This window comes from Danio rerio, chromosome 17, assembly GCF_052040795.2.
Source record: "Danio rerio strain M-AB ecotype USA chromosome 17, GRCz13ab, whole genome shotgun sequence".
In the NCBI taxonomy this organism is placed as follows: Eukaryota; Metazoa; Chordata; class Actinopteri; order Cypriniformes; family Danionidae; genus Danio; species Danio rerio.
The window spans coordinates 58733506-58759197 of NC_141037.1; the positions used below are offsets into that span (position 1 = coordinate 58733506).

At 38.7% G+C, this 25692-nt stretch overlaps 1 long non-coding RNA gene across 1 annotated transcript; it reads left to right on the forward strand.

The window, feature by feature from the left end:
• Positions 1–5759: 5759 nt before the first annotated feature.
• Positions 5760–17812, forward strand: LOC147840085 (uncharacterized). Its single transcript, XR_015513944.1, has 3 exons — positions 5760–5888; positions 15056–15088; positions 15190–17812. It is a non-coding gene; the product is annotated as an uncharacterized LOC147840085 (long non-coding RNA).
• The last annotated feature ends 7880 nt before the right edge of the window (positions 17813–25692 follow it).

Consider the following 25692-nt stretch of genomic DNA (forward strand, 5'->3'; position numbering starts at 1 on the left):
CATCTGCGATTTCAAGAGTTCACACTTAGCTGACAATCTATCAAAAGTTTGTTTGGCATGCCGTCCCGGGAGAGAGCCCCGAGCTCAAGGGATCCTCGAGCCTGGGACTTCCACCCGTTCGCAGAGCGAGAGGGCAGCTTGAGCTCGGTGGATCTTGGTGGATCTCGGCTGCGGTAGCTAAGGGAACATGTGAGAAAAGAGGCTAGACAAGTGCTTGATCGCTATGTTCTTTGGATGGTGGGAGGAAACCAGAAAACCCAGAGAAAACCCAAGCGGACACGGGCAGAATATACAAACTCCTCACAGAAACGCCTACCGGCCTGGCGGGACCAGGGCCGGGAGTGTTCTTGCTGTGGGGCTCACAGTGCTAACCACTGGGCCGCCAGGCCGCCCGATCAATGGTAAAGGAGGGGAATTGGGGAGGAAGGGAAGGTTTCTTCCAAATGAAGATAAAGTGAACTGAAAACTGTGGTTATTTATAGTAGCTTAGGGCTCGTATGATTGGAAGATAATGATTAGCTAATACGAGACCGGCCGTGATTAATCATAAGCACGCAGGATCTCAACTCTGTTTTGCTTCAGCAGTTCCTAATTCTCACTATTTGGACTCAGTGTTGTATCCCTGTGAAATGTGCAACCCCTAGCATCCCCTTGCTCCTGCTCTTGCCCTTGGTGTTTTGATTACTGAACTGTGTTCTGTAGGTTTTTTTAGTGTTTGCTGCCTGCTGTGACTTTTGCCTGTTCTTTGGATTACATTTGAGGATTACGCCGTTTTGCTCCTGTTTGTATTTTGGAATAACGCTGCTCGTGGAACTTTTATCAGCGTGTACGCACCGCTCATTACAGCGGGCCTGCAGCTGGATATTATTGCCTGAAAGAGCACTCAGAGCCCCGCATGCAGGCCCGCTCTCCGGCAGCGCATGATTTAATTCAATTTCAGCTCGGCAACAATCAGCCGGGCTTTAATGAAGCTGAATGATCTGTTTGCAGCGGCTGACGCTCCATTGTTCTGAGCGCTTCAGTCGATCGCTGCTGCACCATGAGCTGTCAATGAAGCGCTCGGGAACCTGTTTATAATTGCCTGGAAACTGTCAGGACGGAGACGGTTCTGATCTACACTCGCTCGCAGCACCAGATTATGAAAATCTGGGGTATGTAGGTTCAAAAGCATGATTTACTTTCCAATTGTCAAACTGTTTTATTATTATACTATATTTTAAGACCTGGTAATGATTAAATTTAGTTTAAACAATTAGCATCTGTATGTCATTATTTTTTCCCATATTGATGAGAGGGGAAGTAGAGGAGAAGTCCTGCATGTAAATGTATATAACACAACAAGCTCAAAATCTAATAATCAAACATTCAATAATACCTAAATGTCCTGTGCTATCTCATGCCAATTTGTAATGGATGCCTTAATGATGAATGCATGACAGCATACACTTGAGAGGTCATGTAAGACAGTTTGTATACATCATCTTTAATTCTGTTGCTCTTTTACAATGTAGATTGTGTGTCAGCAAGTTCTAGTAAACTGAAGCTGTGTGAGTCCAGTGCTCAGAGCTGAAGTTCAGTTCAGTTCAGTTCAGTGTGGTTTAATCTTCACTGCTGAGAGTCCAAACACTGAAGAGCAAATCCATCCATGAGCAGCTCCACAAGACCCAAACCAAGCCAGCCAGTGGCGACAGTGGAGGAGCAAACTTCACCAACTGACCTGAAGGAAAAAAAAACCTGGATAGAAACCAGGCTCTGTTGGGCTCCACCATTTCTCCTCTGGCCAAACTTCATGTGCAGAGCTGCAGTCTAAGTGCCGGAGGGTGGAGAACGCTGGACGTCCATCATGAAGAAGCTGCAGGTGTGAGTGGGTCATCGGCTGATGTTCAGGCTGGTTCAATGCTGAGAATTGTCTGTCACTGGGGTCTTTCAGGAATCAGTCTCATGCTCTCTGCTCCTCCATGACCACAGCATTTTCTCAGGATACGGCCTGGTCCAGGATTATGGAGACCTCTAGAAGTGCTCTATGGTTGGAATCATTTCTTTACAGGTCTTGGATTAATGGCGCTACAGTTTGTGTGTGTGTGTGTGTGTGTGTGTGTGTGCGCGCACATATATATATATATATATATATATATATATATATATATATATATATATATATATATATATATATATATAGTTTTTTTTTAATAAATTGTGTATTTTTTTGTCATTTAATTTAAGTGTGTATTTCTGTTTTGTTTCTTTTTTTAATTATTTAATTCATGAATTCATTAAAAAGGGTAATAAAGTCTACAATAAAGTACATTTGAATGATTGAATTCTACTTATCCTGCACTTAAAAGGGTTACAGATGTAAACTGCCTATATAATTCATCACATAATATCATAACTTCATCTTCTTACAATTCAAGTATGGCTTTAACGACTACTCAGTACTCATCGATCTACTATGATTTTCAAGTGTTACTTAAAGCTTCTGTGAGATGCTTTGAAATGTGCATTTTTTTTAGTTCAGTGTTTTACTTAATCTCAAAAGAAAAAAATAAGAGGGGCATTATTTAGCTCCTCCCCTCTCAAAAAATAGCCAATAGCGTTTTGTTTTGATTACAACTCTGCCAGTAAGAGTGGTTGAGCCTAAACACATCAAATGATATGCAAAGGGGGCGGGGCGGGGAATGCCAGACACTAGTGAGCATTTGATTGGTTGGTTATTGGATAAGTTTTGGTTGATTATTAGTTTAGTTTTGGTCAGCCATCGGCCTAGTTTTGGTTTGTTATTGGTCTAGTTTTGGTTGTCCATTGGGTTATTTGGCTAGTTTTGGTTGGTTGTTGGTTTAATTTTGGGCTAGTTTTGATTGGCCAGTAGGTTAGTTTTTGGTTGGTTATTGGGCTAGTTTTGGTTGGTTGTTGGTTTAGTTTTGGGCTAGTTTTGGTTGGTTGTTGGTTTAGTTTTGGGCTAGTTTTGGTTGGCCAGTAGGTTAGTTTTTGGTTGGTTATTGGGCTAGTTTTGGTGGCCATTGGGTTAGTTTTGGTTTGTTATTGGGCTAGTTTTGGTTGTCCATTGGGTTATTGGGCTAGTTTTGGTTGGTTGTTGGTTTAGTTTTGGGCTAGTTTTGGTTGGTTGTTGATTTAGTTTTGGGCTAGTTTTGATTGGCCAGTAGGTTAGTTTTTGGTTGGTTATTGGGCTAGTTTTGGTGGCCATTGGGTTAGTTTTGGTTTGTTATTGGGCTAGTTTTCATTGGCTATTGGTTTAGCTTTAGGCTAGTTTTGGTTTTCCATTGGGCTAGTTTTGGTTGGTTGTTGGTTTAGTTTTGGGCTTGTTTTGGTTGGTCATTGGGCTAGTTTTTTTTTTTTTGGTTATTTGACTAGTTATGGTTGGCCATTGGGTTATTGAGCTAGTTTTGGTTAGTTATCGGGCTAGATTTAATTGGTCATTGGGCTGGATTTGGTTGGTTGCTGGTTTAGTTTTGGGCTAGTTTTGATTGGACATTGGACTAGTTTTGGTTTGTTTTTTGACTAGTTATGGTTGGCAATTGAGTTAGTTTTGGACGGTTATTGTGCTAGTTTTGCTTGGTCACTGGACTAGGTTAGATTGGTCATTTGGGTTATGGGTTTAGCTTTGGGCTAGTTTTGGTTGGTTATTGGTCTAGGTTAGATTGATCATCTGGCTAGATTTGGTTGGTTATTTGTTTAGTTTTGGTCAGCTGTACAGTACGTGCTCACAGGGTGTGTGTTTGTGTCTGTGCACATGAGTGGGTTAAAAGCTGAGGACCAATATCGAGAGGGGTTGAGCTCAAACACATCAAATGAAAAGTGAAGGGGGCGGGGCATGTCAGACATTAGAGAGCATTTGATTGGTCAGAAGATTTGATGAGAAACTGAAGTATGCGATGACAGCAAAAAATACAAATAAATTTAGGCGAATCTGATGAACTGCAAACCATGGATGTTCATATCAAGTTTATATCTTCTAAATGTGAATTTTGTTAATGTTTTGGAGCACACTAGCTTATAGATATCCTCATTACTAACTCATTTCAATCACATCATCTTCCTGCATTGAATAAACGACCTGCTTTTTTATGACTTTGTGTTTCTGTGCCGTGTTTTCCTTTAGAGGATAATTCAGAGGAGCTGCCATTGTTCTTTCTATCTTTGTTCTGCTGCACTTGAACAGTGGCAGCGTTCAGCCGAGACCCTCAGCTCTCAATTATGCGGCTGTTCGACATGAAACTCCAAACTCAGTCAAGCGGAAAACACAAAGATGAAGATGAGCCGCATTAATTCAGCCTCTCCTTCAGTTTAATTGACAAGCTCTCGGCGTCTCAGGTCCGATCGGCCATCACGCGCTCATCTCGTCATGTGCTCATCTGCATGCTTTAATAAGCCAACCGGAGCGGCTCACAGATTATCACAAATTCAATAAACGTGGTTGAAATAAATGTATGAGCGTCTGGAGCACACTCGGGTTATCAGCGTCCTCCTCTCGTCGTCTCACTGTCAGCCGAATGCGAGTTTCCACAATCAAGAGACATTTTCTGAGTATGCCAAAAGTAGAAATTCACAATCACAGCCAATCAGAGTTCAGAACAGGTCACCTGTTTAATACACAGTAATGTAGAGCGGGGTTTTGGACCAATCCGGTTTCATGATGTTTGTGCAGAAACACATATCTCCATACACTACTACTATCTTTTCAATGAAGGAGCCACATATGGTGCATACAGTGATGTCATTTAGGAGTTTTTCAAATGAATGGTGACGTTTTCATTTTTGATATTATTGGGCTCGGTGGGGTTGGTTATTGGGCTACTTTGATTGGCCAATAGGCTAGCGTTGGTGGGTCATTGGGTTAGTTTAGGTTGGTTATTGGTATTGTTTTGGGCCAGTTTGGATTGCCCATTGGGTTAGTTTTGGTTGGTTATTGGCTAGTTTTGGTTAATTGTTGGTTTTGTTTTGGGGTAGTTTTAGTTACGCATTTGGGCTAGTTCTGGTTGTTTAGTGGTTTACTTTTGGGCTAGTTTTGATTGGTTATTGGGTTAGTTTTGGTTAATTAAATTTTTTTTGGACTAGTTTTGGTTGGTTATTGGCTTACTTTTGGGCTAATTTTAATTGGTCATTGGGCAAGTTTTGGTTGGTTATTGGTTTAGTTTTGGTTGGCCAATGGACTAGTGTTAGTGGGTCTTTGGGTGAGTTTAGGTTGGTTATTGGTATTGTTTTGGGCCAGTTTGGATTGCCCATTGGGCTAGTTTTGGTTAATTTTTGGTTTTGTTTTTGTCTAGTTTTGGTTGAGCATTTGGGCTAGTTTTTGTTGTTTATTAGTTTACTTTTGGGCTAGTTTTGATTGGTTATTGGGTTAGTTTTGCTTGGTTATTAGTTTAGGTTTGGTTGGCCATTGGGCTAATTTCGGTTAGTAATGGGTTTAGTTTTGAGATAGTTTTGATTGGACATCGAGCTAGTTTTAGGTTTGTTATTAGTTTAGTTTAGATTTTTTATTAGGCTAGTTTTGGTTGGTTAATGGTTTAGTTTTGATTGGTCATTGGGCTAGTTTTGGTTGATTATTAGGCTAGTTTTGGTTGGTTATTGGTTTAGTTTTGGTCAGCCATTGGGTTAGTGTAACTGACTGATAATCAGTTTGTTTCTAATTTAATGATTTCACACACTTCATTAAAAAACTTTTAATTTAAAATGACAAAGTACAGTTGTATGGGGTTGAAACTTTTATTATGAAAACCATACAGAGTAACCAGGAAGACAAAATGGCTGCACCTCATGGCAAGTAAAGTAGAATTTATGTTTCCCTGCTTCAGTTATATTCATCTGGATTTAAGAAGCATAAGAAGTGCTATAAGAAGTTCCTCTTTTTGTATTAAGCAACCAATAAAGTAAGTTCACTCATATTATATGTGTTGTTTGTGAATTGTGGTGTTATATAGTAGATTACATGTATGTGACAGCGCATGTAAAAAGATTTTTTTACGTTTTTAAAGTTTTTCTCTGTTTTAAGGATTTACAAATATAATGTATGTTTTTAAGTATTTTTGGTCTTTGTGTTCTGATTGACTTTTGTGTGTATTCAGTTCTCACAGCATTTCAAATTGGGGTGTCATATTCATGGTGAACCAGTTAATATAACGCCAGTCATCAGAGAATCTTTTGTGCTCGTGAAATTACTGGTGGGAGCAACAGTTAGTTTTAATTGGTTATTGGGCTAGTTTTGGTTTGTTATTGAGTTAGTTTTGGTTGATTTATTGGTTTAGTTTTAGGTTAGTTTGGATTGGCCATTGGTCATTGGGCTAGTTTTGGTTGGATATTTGGCCAGTTATGGTTGGTCATTAGATTAGTTTGGTTGGTTATTGTATTAGTTTTGCTTGGTCATTGGGGTAGGTTATATTGGTAATTTTAATTGTTTTGGTTGTTTATTGGTTTGGTTTTGGGCTAGTTTTGGTTGATTGTTTGCCTAGTTATGGTTGGCCATTGGGTTATTGATTTAGTTTTGGTTGGTTATTGGGCTAGATTTGATTGGTCATTGTCTAGTTTTGGTTGGTTATTGGTTTAGTTTTGGGTTAGTTTTGATTTGTCATTGGGCTAGTTTTGGTTGGTTATTATGTTAGTTTTGGTTGGTTATTGGTTTAGTTTTGGTTGGTTATTGGTTTAGTTTTGGTTGGTTATTATGTTAGTTTTGGTTGGTTGTTGGGCTAGTTTTGGTTGGTTATTATGTTAGTTTTGGTTGGTTATTGGGCTAGTTTTGGTTGGTTGTTATGTTAGTTTTGGTTGGTTATTGGTTTAGTTTTGGTTGGTTATTATGTTAGTTTTGGTTGGTTATTGGTTTAGTTTTGGTTGGTTGTTATGTTAGTTTTGGTTGGTTATTGGTTTAGTTTTGGTTGGTTGTTATGTTAGTTTTGGTTGGTTATTGGTTTAGTTTTGGTTGGTTATTATGTTAGTTTTGGTTGGTTATTGGTTTAGTTTTGGTTGGTTGTTATGTTAGTTTTGGTTGGTTATTGGTTTAGTTTTGGTTGGTTATTATGTTAGTTGTGGTTGGTTATTGGATTAGTTTTGGTTGGTTGTTATGTTAGTTTTGGTTGGTTATTGGTTTAGTTTTGGTTGGTTATTATGTTAGTTTTGGTTGGTTATTGGTTTAGTTTTGGTTGGTTGTTATGTTAGTTTTGGTTGGTTATTGGTTTAGTTTTGGTTGGTTGTTATGTTAGTTTTGGTTGGTTATTGGTTTAGTTTTGGTTGGTTATTATGTTAGTTGTGGTTGGTTATTGGATTAGTTTTGGTTGGTTATTATGTTAGTTTTGGTCGGTTATTAGGCTAGTTTTGGTTGGTTATTATGTTAGTTTTGGTTGGTTATTGGGCTAGTTTTGGTTGGTTATTGGGCTAGTTTTGATTGGTGATCTGACTAGTTTTGGTTTTTATTGGTTTAGTTTTGGCCAGCCATACAGTACATTCTCACAGGGTGTGTGTTTGTGCACATGAGTGAGTCAAAAGCTGAGGATTAATATCGAGTATGTGTAAAACCAACAAAATCAACAGTACTCACTTCACTTATCAGTGTTGATCTGGTAGACTACAGACTGAACGTATAACACACTTCAACACACAGGAGCTCAGAGCTTCCCCTGAATCATACTAAATAAAAAGAGCACAATAAAAAATAAACAGCTAACAAAGGCAATGAAAGGTTTTGCGTCATATATTAAAGTGTTGTGTAAATGTACCCTCAGTGTCTGTAGAAAATAAAGTGAACTACATGAAAATAAGTCAGCAGTGATTACAAGACGTGCAGCTGTGCTGTGTTGTTTCACACTCCGTCAGATGAGGTGCGTGTGAGGATATTGGCACTGAAGATGCTCTGACCGGATTTAACAAATTAGCCAGAGGAAAGCAGCCACTCTCACGCCACACAAGTGTCCGTGACACGAGGAGCTCCCCTTTGACCTTCAGCCTTCCTCACCTTCCCATGATCCTCGGCGTGTGGACGGAGGTCATGTGATGCGTGTCACGGCCAAGGCAGATGGGATTTACTCAACGCTTAAATCAAACAAAACCCACACGGTGACCATCATCAGATGTGTGAGAATGAGCAGAGAAAATCAGCAACGACACACGGCAGATCAGACATTTTACTCCTATTATTGATGCATGAATGAATAGCTTATTATTATTATTATTATTATTATTATTATTATTATTGCTTGATTATTATCATCGTAAAAGTGAATGTTAATACCTAAAATATCCAGGGTATTAATTTAGTATCAATTCTTGTTATTGACTTAGTACCTGTCTATTAATAAGCTGTTTAACCATTTATGAATATTTATCAAGTACATTTTCTCTATGATCTTATTCTACATACCTAAACCTACAATATTAGCTATTCATAAGCAGCTAATATTGAGTTTATAAAGGGGAAAAGTCAAACTTAATGCTTCATTAACAGAAAGAATTGTCCCGTTTAAATACAATGTGGTCTACATTATCTATAATACACTGTAAAAATGTACGTAAATGATCAGTTTACCCTATTTTGGGATTTATTTTTAATTTTTCCCCATTTATTTCTGCTTTTAAATTGCATTATGGGATCTTGATTTTTCCTCTGACAACTTTTAACCTTGAAAAGTTGTGTAAAGCGAACACTTGTAACAGTCTGCAGTGCTATATTGTGTGTGTTGGTGTTGTACATTACCCAACAGAAACCTTGTAATAAACTGCAGCACATGTTCTGTTGTTTTACACACTTATTTCTCTAGATAATACTTCTTATACATGATATTATTACTAAAACGTCAGTAAAAATCACTTTTTAAACTGTAGAGTTGAATTTTCAACATCAAAAGTGGACAGAGCAGAGATCAACAACCCATAATGCAACTCACCGCGGGAAATAACACATGAATAATTCATATTGATATTTTATACATGATATTTTTTACACTATAGTACATGATTTCTTTCTTAATAACATCTCACAAGCCGTAACAGCAGTGTTGGCATTCACAGAATATTCCAGTGTGTATTTTAGTCTGAGAAAGGGCCGTCAGGCGAAGGAAACGAGACTAAGAAAAGTTCACAATAGTGGCATTTAAAGTGAAACAAATGAGAGGCCGCGCACACAATAGCTGACGTGTAAAAGCGCTTCAGACAGACAGACGCAGGCGGAATTAGAGAATGCTTTTAAATAATGACTTTTAGAGGAGGTTGTTAAGGAGAAAAGGCAGCATGGAGAAGAAAACGAGAGTTATTATTACAATCAGTGAGCGGAATAATGGCCGACAGAAGCGTTTGCCACCGTCGACTCCAGACACGAGCAGCGTTTAATCAGCTCAACCCGTCCAGAATCTGCCAGTGACCCGCAACAGATCCCACATCGCATAAAGCAAGACCACACTGCAAAACATGCTTCTCTTTCTTGGAGTTTTTCCTCGTTGCTAGTCCAAATATCTAAAAATAAATATGTAATTAAAAAGCATTTTAGAGAAGCAACAAATATTGTCTTGCCTTCAGAAATCATGAGTCAAAATTAGGTGAGTTTTTAATTTAAATAGATTATTGTGCTTGTTTTGAGGAAAAAGAAAATCTCTTAATTTGGGCTTATTATCTCTAAGAAAAGGCAGTATTTTTTGCTTTTCTAGAAAATACTTCTTGATTTAAAAATGTTTGTCTCATGTTTTAATTTTGGTATTATTGGGCTAAGTTTGATTGGGCTAGTTTTGGTTGCATATTAATATAGTTTGGGCTAGTTCAGGTTGGTTATTAGTTTAGTTTTGATTGGCCATTGGTTTAGTTTGGACTGGTCATTAGGCTAGTTTTGGTGGGTTAATGATTTAGTTTTAATTTTGGGCTAGATATAATTAGTCATTATACTAGTTTTGGTTGGTTATTGGTTTGGTTTTAGGATAGTTTTGATTGGTTATTGGGCTAGTCATTGTGGTAGTTTTGTTTGGTCATTAATATAGTTTTGGTTGGTTTTGGTTTAGTTTTGGGCTAGCTTTGGTTGGTTATTTGGCTAGTTTTAGTTAGTTATTGGGCTAATTTTGGTTGGTTGTTGGGATAGTCATGGTTGGCCATTGGTATAGTTTCGATTGGTTATTGGGCTAGTTTTGATTAGTTATTGGGCTAGTTTTGGTTGGCTATTGGGCTAGTTTTGGTTGGCTATTGGGCTAGTTTTGATTGGTTATTGGGCTAGTTTTGGTTGGCTATTGGGCTAGTTTTGATTGGTTATTGGGCTAGTTTTGGTTGGCTATTGGGCTAGTTTTGGTTGGCTATTGGGCTAGTTTTGATTGGTTATTGGGCTAGTTTTGGTTGGCTATTTGGCTAGTTTTGGTTGGCTATTGGGCTAGTTTTGGTTGGCTATTGGGCTAGTTTTGGTTGGCTATTGGGCTAGTTTTGGTTGGCTATTGGGCTAGTTTTGATTGGTTATTGGGCTAGTTTTGGTTGGCTATTTGGCTAGTTTTGGTTGGCTATTGGGCTAGTTTTGGTTGGCTATTGGGCTAGTTTTGGTTGGTTATTTGGTTAGTCATGGTTGGCCATTGACCCATGATGAATAAAGGGACTAAGCTGAAAATGAATGACTCATTATTTACTTTCCTTCGAGTGGTTATACATATTTGTTTTCTTCTGTTGACCACTAAAGAAGATATGTTGGAGATATTTTTGGGTAACCATTGATTCACATAGCAGGAATAACAAGTACTATGGAAGTTAATGGTAACCAGTTTTCAGCATCCTTCAAAATATGTGTGTGTGTGTGAGTGAGAAACAGAGTGAGTGTGCTCGTATGATGATGATGATGATGATGATGATGATGATGGTGTGTGTGTGTGTGTGTGTGTGTGTGTGTGTGTGTGTGTGTGTGTGTGTGAGAGAGAGAGAGAGAGAGAGAGAGAGAGATTAAGTCTGCTTGTGTGTCATGATGAAGAAGTGTGTGTGTTCCTGTGGTTCTGATGAAACACTGTTATCATGTAAATATGGCTGCACTTTTGACTCAGGAAGCAGCTTTCTGAACATCTGACTCACACACACCTGATTTACAGTAAATCAGCAGGAGGCGTGTGTGTGTGTTTCTGGCTTCCCTTCAGTCTCTGTCCTTGCACAACACATGCACACAAAATAATATGCACACACAAACTCTCTCTCACACACACACACACACACACACACACACACTACATTTTACAGTTTCTAGATTCTACAGTTGCTATGGTAACAACAACTAACAGTAATTGATCTGTTGTGGACGTTCTACAGTTGCTATGGTGACACAACAACTATAGTGAGAAACTGTTGTGATTCTGCTGTTGCTATGGTAACAAAAAAACTATAGTGAGTGATCTGTTGTGCTGATTCTACAGTTGCTATGGTAACACAACAACTATAGTAACATAAACAAATGTGTGTGTGTGTGTGTGCGTGTGTGTGTGTGCGTGTGTGTGTGTGCGTGTGTGTGTGTGTGTGTGTGTGTGTGTGTATATATACATTTATATTTATCTTTTTTAACATTATATCAAAATAATTTGGAACATTTATGGATTTATTTTATGGATAATTTATCATTTGTATCAAGTTTTCATTCACATGTGATCAACCAATAGCAAACTACAACCATTCGATCAATCGTTCGTAAACGAAATCAAAACGTTTCACGAGGACTTTAATGTAGAAATCTAATGTCACATGACCTTTAAAGACCAGATTTTAACGTAGAAAACATTCAAACAAATAAGTTACAAACAAAGACTTCTGCAGGTCTGGAGTCCACTGACAGCCATATAACATGCCGAGAGAAGAAAAGAGAAGCGTTTTATAAAGCCGAAGGGATCGTCGAGCGAGACACAATGGCTCATTCTGAGGAAATAATCTCATATGAGCCCGATCATTTATTTCAACTGTCCTAAATGATGTGATTACATTAATACTGGACACATTAATTACCATGAGGATTCTCCTTTTACACATGCGGCATCAGAATTTGGGCTGTAATTAGTGATTTCTCTAATGAGATTTCAATAATTGAGTGTGTGAAATATTTAAATGTGTGAAGAGCTCATTTAACCCACACACACTGGTGTAAATTGATGTATATGTGTGTTTTAAACACCCAATGAACTGAATCCTGAACAAAACAGGGTGCAGAATTAAAAAAAAAGTAGATTTATTAAGACAAATAAAGTGCATTTTTGTTTCTTAACATGTAAAAAGCTAAAAAAAAAGGTTATTGGTTTGGTTAGTTTTGTTTACTTAATGCTTTAGTTTTGGTTGGTCATTGGACTAGTTTTGGTTGGTTAATGGTTTAGTTTTGGTTGGTTAATGGTTTAGTTTTGGTTGGTTAATGGTTTAGTTTTGGTTGGTCATTGGACTAGTTTTGGTTGGTCATTGGACTAGTTTTGGTTGGTTAATAGTTTAGTTTTGGTTGGTCATTGGACTAGTTTTGGTTGGTTAATAGTTTAGTTTTGGTTGGTCATTGGACTAGTTTTGGTTGGTCATTGGACTAGTTTTGGTTGGTTAATAGTTTAGTTTTGGTTGGTCATTGGGCTAGTTTTGGTTGGTTAATGGTTTAGTTTTAGTTGGTCATTGGACTAGTTTTGGTTGGTTAATGGTTTAGTTTTGGTTGGTTAATGGTTTAGTTTTGGTTGGTCATTGGACTAGTTTTGGTTGGTTAATGGTTTAGTTTTGGGCCAGTTTTGGTTGGTCATTGGGCTAGTTTTGGTTGGTTAATAGTTTAGTTTTGGTTGGTCATTGGGCTAGTTTTGGCTGGTTAATGGTTTAGTTTTGGGCCAGTTTTGGTTCGTCATTAGGCTAGTTTTGGTTGGTTAATGGTTTAGTTTTGGTTGTTCATTGGGCTAGTTTTGGTTGGTTAATGGTTTAGTTTTGGGCTAGTTTTGGTTGGTCATTAAGCTAGTTTTGGTTGGTAAATGGTTTAGTTTTGGTTGGTCATTGGGCTACTTTTGGCTGGTTAATGGTTTAGTTTTGGTTGGTCATTGGACTAGTTTTGGTTGGTTAATGGTTTAGTTTTGGTTGGTCATTGGGGTAGTTTTGGCTGGTTAATGGTTTAGTTTTGGTTGGTTAATGGTTTAGTTTTGGTTGGTTAATGGTTTAGTTTTGGTTGGTCATTGGACTAGTTTTGGTTGGTTAATGGTTTAGTTTTGGGCCAGTTTTGGTTGGTCATTGGGCTAGTTTTGGTTGGTTAATGGTTTAGTTTTGGTTGGTCATTGGACTAGTTTTGGTTGGTTAATGGTTTAGTTTTGGTTGGTCATTGGGGTAGTTTTGGCTGGTTAATGGTTTAGTTTTGGTTGGTTAATGGTTTAGTTTTGGTTGGTCATTGGGCTAGTTTTGGCTGGTTAATGGTTTAGTTTTGGGCCAGTTTTGGTTCGTCATTAGGCTAGTTTTGGTTGGTTAATGGTTTAGTTTTGGTTGTTCATTGGGCTAGTTTTGGTTGGTTAATGGTTTAGTTTTGGGCTAGTTTTGGTTGGTCATTAAGCTAGTTTTGGTTGGTAAATGGTTTAGTTTTGGTTGGTCATTGGGCTACTTTTGGCTGGTTAATGGTTTAGTTTTGGTTGGTTAATGGTTTAGTTTTGGTTGGTTAATGGTTTAGTTTTGGTTGGTCATTGGACTAGTTTTGGTTGGTTAATGGTTTAGTTTTGGTTGGTCATTGGGGTAGTTTTGGCTGGTTAATGGTTTAGTTTTGGTTGGTTAATGGTTTAGTTTTGGTTGGTTAATGGTTTAGTTTTGGTTGGTCATTGGACTAGTTTTGGTTGGTTAATGGTTTAGTTTTGGGCCAGTTTTGGTTGGTCATTGGGCTAGTTTTGGTTGGTTAATGGTTTAGTTTTGGTTGGTCATTGGACTAGTTTTGGTTGGTTAATGGTTTAGTTTTGGTTGGTCATTGGGGTAGTTTTGGCTGGTTAATGGTTTAGTTTTGGTTGGTTAATGGTTTAGTTTTGGTTGGTCATTGGACTAGTTTTGGTTGGTTAATGGTTTAGTTTTGGTTGGTCATTGGGGTAGTTTTGGCTGGTTAATGGTTTAGTTTTGGTTGGTTAATGGTTTAGTTTTGGTTGGTTAATGGTTTAGTTTTGGTTGGTCATTGGACTAGTTTTGGTTGGTTAATGGTTTAGTTTTGGGCCAGTTTTGGTTGGTCATTGGGCTAGTTTTGGTTGGTTAATGGTTTAGTTTTGGTTGGTCATTGGACTAGTTTTGGTTGGTTAATGGTTAAGTTTTGGTTGGTCATTGGGGTAGTTTTGGCTGGTTAATAGTTTAGTTTTGGTTGGTTAATGGTTTAGTTTTGGTTGGTCATTGGACTAGTTTTGGTTGGTTAATGGTTTAGTTTTGGGCTAGTTTTGGTTGGTCATTAAGCTAGTTTTGGTTGGTAAATGGTTTAGTTTTGGGCCACAACAATCTGCCAAAGTGGTAAGCAGAATGATCTATATCTAAGAAAAGGCAAGACTGTTTTTCTTCCCCCATGGTCAGATATTCAGCTTGATTTAAAGAGAAACTCCCTTAACTTTGACTCATTATTTCTGAAAACAAGACAATATATTTTATTTGTCAGGAAAATGCTTCTTGATTTAAGACTCCAAACTCGGTCCTGCCAGGTCGGTGTCCTGAAGAGTTTAGCTCCAGCCCTCATCAAACACACCTGAACCAGCAAATCAAGCTTTTACTAGATATACTAGAAACTTCATGGCAGATGTGTTAAAGCTAAATTTAGCTGGAAACCAGCCCTCTAGCACACCCCTGATTTATTTGGAGATATTTTTAAAATGTTTTGAGATATTTGGACTACAGACAAGACAAAAACTCTTGTTAATATAAGCACTTTTTAGTCAAAGTGTTAGGAATTTAATATAACGTTCATAAAATTAATAAAGTTCTTTAATTAATCTCTCATAGCATTCACAATTCAAAATGCTTGTATATTTTAAATGTAATAACCAGACCTGTTTTGTGTCAAGAATCAGTGAATTAAGTTGTTCTTGTTATTTTCATTGTCACATTATTGCTGTTTTTTATTCCCACTCTTGAAAAATCTAATTATTTTTTATTCCCCCAGAGGAGCGCCGGATCTCCTGCTGTTTGTATGCATGTTAGTCATTATTTCCAGCACTTTTAAATGTCAGCGAGCAGTGTGTTGAGGCTGAGAGCTGGTCATCTATTAAACATCTCCTATGTCTCTCTTACTGACAGATTTCAGGACAGCACATGCTGAGCTCAGCCCATTATTAGCAGCAGAAGCTGGAGAACGGCGAGCTCCAGACACTCTCCGATGGAAACGTTCCCACTTTATCAGCCAGTGTAATTGCTGTCTTGTTTGGTTAAGAGATTAGGAGGTTGAGTCTCTTTGTGTGGTCGTGCTGATTGTGCAAACAGAGGACAGAAATGCTCAGAAAACACACTCGACTGACTGCAGACCGATGAAGCTGCACAGCGAGACCCTAAAACTAAAACTAGCGGGAGCGGATCATGAACACGATAAAGAGTTCAGATGCAGAAGCCTTTACAGTGCCGGCTGCGTTTGTCTTCTGAAATCAGCATTTTACAAAACCTCTTATATAGTTATGTTGATAATTTTACTGCAAACAACGAGTTTCTGTCTTATCTAGTCAAATAAATGAAACTCTCAAATCAAGAAACATTTCCATACAAACAAAAAATATTCTCTTCTCTTGTCTTCTCCTCTTCTCTTGTTCTCGTTTCTTCTTCTCTTCTCGCTTCTCTTCTCGTCTCTCTTCTCGCTTCTCTTCTTCTCTTCTCTTCTTGCTTCTCTTCTCTTCTCCTCGCCTCTTCTTGTCTCTCTTCTCGCTTCTCTTCTTCTCTTCTCTTCTTGCTTCTCTTCTCTTCTCCTCGTCTCTTCTTGTCTCTCTTCTCTTCTCTTGTTCTTGTTTCTTCTTCTCTTCTCTTGTCTTCTCTTCTCTTTTCCTCTCTTCTCTTCTTCTTCTTCTCTTTTCTTCTCCTCTTCTCGTCTCGTCTCTTCTCTTCCTCTTCTCTTCTCTTCTTTTCGTCTCTTCTCGTTTCTTCTCTTCTTCTCTTCTCGTTTCTTCTCTTCTTCTCCTCTGTTCTACTCTTCTTCTCTTTTCCTCGTCTCTTCTCTTCTCATCTCTTCTCTTCTCATTTCTTCTCTTCTCGTCTCGTCTCTTCTTGTTTCGTCTCGTCTCGTCTCTTCTCGTCTCTTCTCTTGTCGTCTCGTCTCTTCTCGTTTCTTCTCGTCTCGTCTCTTTTCTTCTCTTCTCCTCTCAGCTCGTCTCTTCTCTTCTCGTTTCTTCTTGTCTCTTCTCGTCTCGGCTCTTCTCTTCTCGTCTCTCGCTTCTCTTCTCGTCTCTCTTCTCGCTTCTCTTCTCCTCTTCTCGTCTCGTCTCGTCTCTTCTCCTCTTCTCGTCTCTTCTCTTCTCGTCTTGTCTCTTCTCGTCTCTTCTCGTCTCTTCTTTACTCGTCTCTTTTCGTCTCGTCTCGTTTCTTCTCCTCTTCTCTTCTCACTCTCTTCTCGCTTCTTTTCTCATCTCTTCTCGTTTCTTCTCTTCTCCTCTTCTCTTCTCGTCTCTCTTCTCCTCTTCTCTTCTCGTCTCTCTTCTCCTCTTCTCTTCTCGTCTCTCTTCTCCTCTTCTCGTCTCTTCTCTTCTCGTCTTATCTCTTCTCGTCTCTTCTCGTCTCTTCTTGACTCGTCTCTTTTCATCTCGTCTCGTTTCTTCTCCTCTTCTCGTCTCGTCTCTTTTTCTCTTCTCGTCTCTTGTCTCGTCTTGTCTCTTCTCTTCTACTCTTCTCTTCTCGTCTCTCTTCTCTTTCTTCTCTTCTCTTTCTTCTCTTCTCTTTTCTTCTCTTGTCATTTCTTCTCTTCTCTTCTCATCTCTCCTCTTCTCCTCTACTCTCCTACTCCTCTTTTCTCTTTTTTCTCTACTCCTCCTGTCTTTACCTCATCTCCTTCTTTTCTCATCTCCTGTTCTCCTCTTCTCCTTCTCCTCTTTTTCCTCTGCTCCTCTTTTCATCTCCTCTCCTCCTCCACTCCTCCTCTCCTCCTCCACTCCTCCTCTCCCTCTTCTTTTAACCCTCTTGTCGGGGCGTCTCCAGTCTCCGTGTCAGAGCTGCAGGATCATGTCTGATATTGTCAGATGGCCTGGAAAATTAAAAACCCAATTAAAGGAGCGGTGTGGGGGTCAGCTCCTCTGCATATCAAAAGAGCTCCTCTTTCCATTCACTGAAGAATCACATTGGTTAACAGCTCACTTTTACCGCGCCGCACTTACAGAGTAATAAGCGCCTTCCAGACCCGACCCGCCGCAACGCTTCTCCTCCAGCAACGGGTCATTATCAGACTGTCATTTCAGCTCCGCAGACCCGCACAAAGCTCTCGCAGACCCAGAATTAATTCGGAAATCTCATGACACGGGAAATGGCGTAGAAGAAGCGGGAATGGGAGGCCTTATTTGTTCTAACGGCACAATAATACTGTTAATAGCCACTCGCTTGAGAAACGCCACGTTTGTTTGGCCGGCCTGAAGAACGTGCTCTTGCTTTTGCCGCGTTAAGCACGATTCATTAATTCTGGTGTGGAAAGATGGAGAGGAACGGCTTAATGGAAATCATCTGACTGTGGAGCATTAATATTCAGTCTAATGTAGCTGATAACGGGTCATGAAGAGCAGACGGCAGGACAGAAGCACATCCAGCTCCACTGACCCGTCATTTCTGGACACACTGAGAGACAAAACAAGAATATTAACAGAAAAGATTAGATAGTAACACTTTGTGTAGGTATAATAGGAAATATAAAGTAGATGTATGCTCTTCACAAAATAAATAATATATTCTTAATCTCTCCTGTAATGGCATTTTTCTAACGACAATAATTTGTCAGAAAACACGAGGCCATAATTTTAGTCTTAATAAGCAATAAGGCACAAGACGTGTGTGCCCCGACATGTTGCTATTTTCAGACCAGCACAACCTTAATTTTCCCGTTTTACACCACATTGTTTAAACCCCAAGTGCTATTTTGGGATTTCCGCCTGGATTTTGCCTAGCTAAATTTAAAAGCTTCCCAAATCCGCATGCAGACGTGTAAATGCAAAAATTTGGTATCATTTTAAAGAAAACCCTTTGAATTTTCAATAAACACTTTTAAAAGTGTTTAAAATATCTGTATATGCTGTCTTTGTTACAATAAACACCTAAATAAGAGGCGCTTTTTGTATTTGTTTTATAAACTCAGATTTGAAAGTGTACCTTTAAGGTTCTGTGTGGTCTAGCGTGCTGTAAGTAATTTTGGTGGTTCCTGTCTAGGTGTTAATATGGACCATTTACGTACAAATATGTACCTTTTGAAAAGGTACCACCAAAGTGACAGCTCGCATACCTTTATTTCTGAGAGTGTAAAAAACACTGAACAAAAATATCCATTCATTTGCCTTTCGGCTTAGTCCCTTTATTCATCAGGGGTCGCCACAGCAGAATGAACCGCCAACTATTCCAGTATATATTTTACACAGCGGATGCCCTTCCAGCTGCAACCCAGTACTGGAAAACACCCATACACACTCATTCACACACAAAAACTACGGCCAATTTAGTAGATCAGTTCCCCTATAGCGTATGTGTTTGGACTGTGGGGGAAACCGGAGCACCCGGAGGAAACCCACACCAACACGGGGAGAACATGCAAACTCCACACCGAAACACCGACTGACCCAGCCAGGACTCAAACTAGTGACCTTCTTGTTGTCAGGTGACAATGCTAACCACTAAACCACCATGCCACCCTAAACAAAAAATATGAAACCTAAAAATACACTTAAAAACTATCTTCAGTCATTCTGCATCTACGGCATAACCATAACACACACACACACACACACACACACACACACACACAGTGGAACACATGCTTTCTCTTGTTGCGTGTTGAACGTGCTGAACCCGCTCTCAATCTCACATAAGTGGCCTTTTCATCTTTTCATCCGAAGATTTGTTTTTTCTCTCTCTCCCCTCCTTTTTAGCCTCTTTTCCCTTTTTATTCAAGCAATTGACAAGTCAGGTCTTTTAGCCTCATCTCATTTACATTTAATGGCATGATAATACACATTAGCAGACTATTTTAAATAATTACATCCTCACCAGCCTCTCCCCCCACTCAACCTCTTTTCTCCAAATGTGCTTCTGTCCCCCCCGAAACTTTCATATTTCAGAGTGCAATAATAGCAAGTGCTTCTGTCACGGAAACAATATCTAATACGTGAGCAGAAAAGGAAAGCAATTTTGAAGCGGTGACTGGGGGTGAATAGGACATTAAGTCTTTCTCTGTGCTGCTGTTGGGTATTTTCTCTGTCAGCCGGCTGTGAATGCGGAGTTAAAGACGGCCATTGAGAGGCAGCGGTGACAGCTCACCTGTCAGAGCCGCGCACACGCACACGCACTCGCTCCATTCACTGACACTGGGAAATATCGCAACTGGAAAATCAGCCAGAGCCAAATGGGTTCAAGAGATTTAACAAGCCACGAGATGGAGAGAGACAGACAGACTGATAGACAGACAGACAGACAGACAGACAGACAGACAGACAGACAGACAGACAGACAGACAGACAGTCATTCAGACAGACAGACACACACACAGACGGACAGACAGCGAGAGAGAGAGAAAGAGAGACAGACAGACAGACAGACACAGACAGTCATTTAGACAGACAGACAGACACATCAGACAGACAGACGGACAGACACACAGAGAGAGAGAGAGACAGACATTCAGGGAGACAGACAGAGAGACAGACAGACAGACAGACAGACAGACAGACATTCAGACACACAGACAGACATTCAGAGAGACAGACAGACAGACAGTCATTCAGACAGACAGACAGACAGACAGACAGACAGACACACACACACACAGATGAACAGACACACAGAGAGAGAGAGAGAGAGAGAGAGACAGACAGACAGACAGACAGACGGACAGACAGACATTCAGACAGACAGACAGAGAGACAGACAGACAGATAGACAGACAGACACACAGACGGACGGACAGATTCTCGCTTTAATCACTTACACTGAGAAATATGCGGCTGAAAAAGCAGCCAGAGCCAGACAGCTTCAAGAGATTCAAGCCATGAGACAGAGATAAAGAGAGACAGACAGACAGACAGACAGACAGACAGACAGACAGACAGACAGACAGACAGACAGACAGACAGACAGATAGACAGAACGGAAGAGAAACAGGCAGACAGAGATGACAGATATATAAACAGTTGGAGAGAAACACATACAGTCAGAAAGAGAGAGAGACATTTGACACAGTATTGGATTACCCCAACCCAGCATTTTTAAAAACAAATAAAAACACACTTTTCTGGCATTCATTACAGGACAAAATATACAGGCTATATATATATATATATATATATATACTCACTGGCCACTTTATTAGGTACACATGTCCAACTGCTCGTTAACGCAAATTTCTAATCAGCCAATCACATGACAGGAGCTCACTGCATTTGGGCATGTAGACATGGTCAAGACGATCTGCTGCAGGTCAAAGTGAGCATCAGAATGGGGATGAAAGGGGATTTAAGAGACTTTGAACATGGCATGGTTGTTGCTGCCAGACGGGCTGATCTGCACAACCATCTCTAGGCTTTACAGAGAATGCTCCGACACAGAGGAAATATCCAGTGAGCGGCAGTTCTGTGGGCGCAAATGCCTTGTTGATGAGGTCAGAGGAGAATGGCCAGACTGGTTCCAGCTGATAGAAAGGCAACAGTAACTCAAATAAGCACTCGTTACAACCGAGCTCTGCAGAAGAGCATCTCTGAACACACAACACGTCCAACCTTGAGGCGGATGGGCTACAGCAGCAGAAGAGCACACCGGGTGCCGCTCCTGTCAGCTAAGAACAGGAAACTGAGGCTACAATTCACACAGACTCACCAAAACTGGACAATAGAAGATTGGAGAAACGTTGCTGCTCTGATGAGTCTCCATTTCTGCTGACACATTCGGATGCTCGGCTCACAATTTGGCCTCAACAACATGAAAGCATGGATCATCCTGCCTTGTATCAGCGGTTCAGGCTGGTGGTGGTGGTGTAATGGTGTGGGGGGGATTTTCTTTGGGTCCATTAGTACCAATTGAGCATCAACGCCACAGCCTACCTGAGTATTGCTGCTGACCATGTCCATCCCTTTATGAGCACAGTGTCTCCATCTTCTGATGGCTACTTCCAGCAGGATAACGCAGCATGTCATAAAGCTCAATCATCTCAGACTGGTGAACATGACGATGAGTTCACTGTACTCAAATGGCCTCCACAGTCACCAGAGCTCAATCCAATAGAGCAGCTTTGAGAAGAAACGGGAGATTCCAGCAACTGTGTGATGCTATCATGTCAATGTGGAGCAAAATCTCTGAGGAATATTTCCAGTTGCTTGTTGAATCTCTGCCATAAAGGATTAAAGCAGTTCTGAAGGCAAATGGGGGTCCAACCTGTTACTAGGGAGGTATACCTAATAAAGTGGCCAATGAGTGTATATTACAGGCTGTAAACTGACATTTTACCATGTTGTCATAAAAACAACACTACAGTACTTTTGTTTTATGCACTCAAAGAAAATCCTGGATGGTTGTAACCCAGTGGTTGGGTTAAAAATGTCATTTAAATTTAAGTGATGACATGAACACATGCTTTGGTTTGTCCATATTCGACAATAAGGCATATTCGCTAAAAATCTGTTTATATCAAATACAAAAAGCAGCACTCGTTACAGGCTGCGGCACTGTGTAGGGTTGTGTTGGCTTGTAATTATGTCAGATTTCTATGATTGTAATGCTGTAGTAGGCACGTGAGGCGGGTGACATGTTTAAAATAAGCTGCTGCAGAAATCTTTCATTACGGTGAGCTGCAGAACACGAGTGTATAATGAGAAAGCAGCGGTCCTGACAGGACACTGATGACATTGATTGACGTGTGATGACAGCAGCCGAGCACAAAGACCAGCACACTCACATCTGCAGGAAAAAACACAGCAGGTGTGTGTGTGTGTGTGTGTGTGTGTGTGTGTGTGTGTGTGTGTGTGTGTGTGTGTACAGTAGGGTTTTTTTTCCGTCACTCATGTTTCAGAATTGCTCATGTGGAAGAATAATGTCTGCGAATGTCTTCTGCCGGCTGCACTGTACTGGTCAAACAAATTCAATTACTGCTGCAGGACGGGAGTAATTTCATGTAAATTAGCATGTTAATGTTGTGCGTGGCGCCGCTGCAGGCTGTGGACACTTCATTGTTGTGTTCAGTCGTTCATCTGGGAGGAACATGTATTTGTCTGCCTTATTTTTAATTGTAAAAGCCTGTAAACATGCTACAGTAAAAATCTGTAACCTGGTTAACAGTATGTGTCCTTATACAGTTAATAACTCTATTTCCAGATACTTTAAAAACTTTTGTAAATTAATAAAATACGGTAGTTTACCATAAAAAAACATTATATGTATGTGTGTGTGTGTGTGTGTGTGTGTATATATATATATACACACACACACACACACACACACACACACACACACACACACACACATACATATAATATTTTTTTATGGTAAACTACCGTATTTTATTATATATATATGTATTTTATATATATATATATATATATATATATATATATATATATATATATATATATATATATATATATATACTTTATTTTAAACAGTATAAAACTGTATAAAAATGCCTCAGTAAAGATCTGTAACCTGTTTAACAATACGTTTCCGTAATATATACGCTTAATCACTGTAAATTGTCTTTCCCAGAATTCATAAGACTGCTGTATGATACTATAAATTGGTAAAATACGGTAGTTTACTGTAAAATTAAAATAAATAAATCTTTACTGTAGCATTTTTTTTTTACAGATTGTACAGTTTTAAATAAAGTAGAATTAGATTTCTTCTTTATTTTCTGTATAAAATGCTTCAGTAAATATCTGTACCACAGTACATTTCCTTGATATATACGGTTAATAACTGTACATTGGGTTTTTAGAATATAAAACACTGGTGAAAGATAGTATAAACAATTAAAATACAGTAGTTTTACCATATTTTTTACATCATGGTTTCTACCTTATTTTTAACAGTAAAAAAAAAAGATACTAGAGTAAAAATCTGTAAAATGGTTAACAGTACATTTCCTTATTATATACAGTTAATTACCGTACATCAACTTCCCAGAATATAAAACACTGGTGTGTGATGCTATAAATTAATGAAATACTGTAGTTTACCATAACAATGTTACAATATTTTATGGTTTCTACCTTATTTTTCATTGTAAAAACTGTATAAAATGCAACAGTAAAAATCTGTAACATGGTTAACAGTAAATTTCCTTAATATATACGGTTAATAACTGTAAATAATTTTTCCCAGAATTCAAAACACTGGTGTTTGATAATATAAACAAATGAAATATGGTAGTTAACCATTTTGTTTTTATTTATGGTTTCTACCTTATTTTTAACAGTAAAAACTGTAGGAATACTGCTGTATGAATCAGTACGCTGGTTAACAGTATGTGTCCTTAATTTATACAGTTAATAACTGTAAATTGATTTCCCAGAATTAAAACTCTGGTGATTCATACTATAAATTAATAAAATACAGTAGTTTACTATATATATATAGTGTGTGTGTGTGTGTGTGTGTGTGTGTGTGTGTGTGTGTGTGTGTGTGTATATATATATATATATATATATATATATATATATATATATATATATATATATATATATATATATTTATACACACACACACACACACACATATTCTATCTTAATTTTAAATGGTTAAGAAAACTGTAAAATGCCTTGTTTAACAGTTCTTTTCTCTAATATATACAGTTAATAACCATAAACTGACTTTCCCAGAATTCAAAACACTGATGTATGATAGTATAAATTAATAAAATATGGTAGTTTACAGCAAAATTATATATTACAGTTCAATTTTATTTGCAATGGGGAAAAAATCCTGTAAAAATGCTCCAGTAAAGATCTGTAACTTGGTTGACGTTATGTTTCCTTAATATAGACTGTTAATACCTGTAAATAGTCTTTCCCAGTATTTAAAACACTGGTGTATGATGCTATAAATTGATGAAATACTGTAGTTTACTATAAAAAAGTTGACATATTTTATAGTTTCTACCTCATTTTTTACTGTAAAAAAACTGTAAAAATTCAACAGTAAAGATCTGAAACCTGGTTAACAGCACAGTGTCCTTGATATATACAGTTAATAACTGTAAATTGTCTTTCCCCCGAATACAAATCACTAAAAAACTCTAAAACTACTGCAGTAAAAACTCTTTGTCAACTGTAATGCATACATTTCTGTATTATTATTTAGTTAATAAAAATAAATCGAGTTTCCAGAATTTAAAACACTGCTGTATGATGCTATAAATTAATCAAATACTGAAATACTGTAGTTTACCACAACAATGTAAAAATATTTTATGATTTCTTCCTTATTTTTGAAATCTTAACAAATTGTACTTAAAATCAATGAAATAAAATAAAAAAGAGATATATATATAGTTTCTATCTTATTTTCTAATGTTAAAAAAACTGTAAAAATTGCGGTAACCTGACCTGGATAACAGTGGTGACGCGGTGGCGCAATAAGTAGTGCTGTCGCTTCACAGCAAGAAGGTTGCTGGTTTGAGTCTCGGCTGGGTCAGTTGGTGTTTCTGTGTGGAGTTTGCATGTTCTCCCCTTGTTGGCGTGGGTTTCCTCCGCGTGCTCCGGTTTCCCCCACAGTCCAAACACATGCGCTATAGGGGAACTGATCAACTACATTGTTCATAGTGTGTGTGTGGAATGAGTGTGTATGGGTGTTTCCCAAAGATGGGTTGCAAATCGAAGGGCATCCACTGCGTAAAAACATATGCTGGATAAGTTGGCGGTTCATTCCACTGGTGACCCCTGATTAATAAAGGGACTAAGCTGAAATAAAAAAGGAATGAATGAATGGAGAACAGTACGTTTCCTTAATATATACAGTACAGTTAATGACCATTAAGTGACTTTCCCAGAATTCAAAGCTCTGCTGTATGATACTATAACTGAGTAAAATGCAGTAGTTTACCATAAAGATTAAACTGTTTAAATGCAGCTCAACATGTAGTCTGTATTCTCTGGGATATGGATGAAACATTGGTTTTGCTCGTTCATGCTGAGCACTGCATGTGACTTTTCTGTTCTCTGAGTTTTCCACGGTATTCATGACACTTTCCTCCCCTCACCGCGGTCATGATTTATGCGCAGACGAGCGTCTGAAATTTACAGCAGGTTTTTGCAGCAGTAATCAGCAGGATGAAGAAGTGTATCTGTGTCTTTCATTAAGCGTCTGATGGAGATGTCCAGAGCGCAGCAGAAATTAATGCGCCGGGGTTAAACGCTGGAACTAACTCCTGTTTCAACAAAAGGCCAGTCATTACAGCAGCCATAAAACCCAGCACATCCATCCTGATTCCACGCCGCTGAAACTTTCGGCTTTTTCCTCTTCGTTTTGTCTTCTTCTCTTTATCGTGTGCATGTCCGGCTATAAGCTCGGTCAAGAAATGAAAACTAATGACGTCCATATGGGCGTTTAATGAATGGCTTCTGCTATGACTGACTATACAAGAAGATATTT